Source organism: Macadamia integrifolia, chromosome 2, assembly GCF_013358625.1.
Source record: "Macadamia integrifolia cultivar HAES 741 chromosome 2, SCU_Mint_v3, whole genome shotgun sequence".
NCBI classification, from domain to species: Eukaryota; Viridiplantae; Streptophyta; class Magnoliopsida; order Proteales; family Proteaceae; genus Macadamia; species Macadamia integrifolia.
The window spans coordinates 43,050,519-43,052,362 of NC_056558.1; positions in this window are offsets into that span (position 1 = coordinate 43,050,519).

The following is a 1,844-nucleotide window of genomic DNA, read 5'->3' on the forward strand; positions in this document are numbered from 1 at the left end:
TCTCTCTCTCTCTCTCTCTCTCTCTCTCTCTCTCTCTCATCAAACTATTTTGTTATGAAAATTTAGGAGAGCAGGGAATATTCACGTACGTGAATGTGCGTGAACGACCTTGGTCCATGGATATGGCATATATTTTCTCTCTCCTCATTTAATAGATGTTATATCCACAGATCAGGATCGTTCACGTACGTTCACGTACATTCACGTATGTGAATATTCACTTTCCTCTTAGGGACAGAAATAAAAATAACAGGTTAGGAAGGTGAGAGCTGTGAATCTTCACGTGAATGTACGTGAACATCTCTGTCCTGGTCTGTAGATATGACATCTATTAGATAAAGAGGGAGAAAATAGATGCCATATCTACGGACCAAAGACTTTCATTTAGATTCCCTATACTCATGGAAGAGAGCTTAGGATTTTAGAACTTTAGAAGTGGAAATATACAACGATGAAGGCGAAGCAGCAGAAGCAAAGACATCCATTCTGCACTTCTATCACCTCAAGCAACATGAGTCGGAGCCGACATCATCACCAACATCTCTCTGTTGTAAGGCATGTTGTAACCTGAAAACATTGATGTTGCCGATACTGTCACAATCCCCAGTTGTTGCCAACGGTAGTGGGAAAATAATCCTCTGTTTTTCTCATCACTGTTTTTCCTTGTTTTGCTACCTGCAGAACGCGACACGTGGACAACTTTAAGATCAACGCACCGGATGTAATAATCCTCATCCAATCTTGATCGTTAGTCTCCTTATTGTCCACATGTCGCGTTCTGCAAGTAGCAAAACAAGGAAAAACATGGATGAGAAAAATAGAGGATTTTGATCCCTAGAGGGGGTGGTACCTGAAAGGCACCTTCCTTGGTGTCTATCTCATCGACCTTCGTTGAATACCTTCCATACTAACCTATATCTTCTGGGTCCGCCACCTTACAAGCATATCAAACCTAAATTCATTGAAGGTGGGGAACCCACGAGACAGGTGAGCCATAAGTATCGTTGGGGATCGATGCCGCAGGTACTGTTAAAATCCCTGATTATTGCGAAAGGTAGTGATAGTGGTAGCTGAGAGGCACCTTGGTGTCTCTCTCATCGACTATCGTCGAATACCTTCCTTACTCGCATGTATCTCCTTGGTCCGTGTGAATTCAGTTTTGATGTGCTTATTGAAGGTGGCGAACCCAGGAGATACAGGCCCAGTACGGGGTTGGTGAAATTCACCTAACAATCAACTTTGTGAATTCTCTGTCAATTTTCCTCCCTTTTCAAAGAACTTAGATCTAGTGGCGTGGGTTTCAGTGGAAGAAGTGTTTATAAAGAAGGCCTGGAGTGAACACCTACAGACTACAGTGTTATTAATGGCTTAAAGTAGTTAATTTTGTTCGTACAGAAATTGTGAAGGAAATACTGAAAGCACGGTCGGACTTCGCCTGGAAAAAGGACTTGCATGGATGTTCTCCCTTGCACCTATCCTGTAGCAATGGACATTTAGATATAACAAGAGAACTTATACTGAAAGCTGGTCGGGACTTGGCATGGTTGAAGAATTTTCAAGGGTGTTCTCCCTTGCATCTGGCTTGTAGCAAAGGACACTTAGAGATAACAAGAGAGCTTCTAACGTTAGACCCTGACCTCTCTTCCTTGCAAGACAAGGACGGCAAGACACCGCTTCATTCAGCGGCAATCAAAGGAAGAGTAAACATCCTCAAAGAGATCCTCTCCAAGAACCTTGATTCCGTCGAGATGGTAACCGAACATGGTGAGACGGTTCTTCACCTTTCCGTCAAGAACAACCAGTATGAAGCCGTCAGGTACCTGGTTGATACCCTTAACATTACC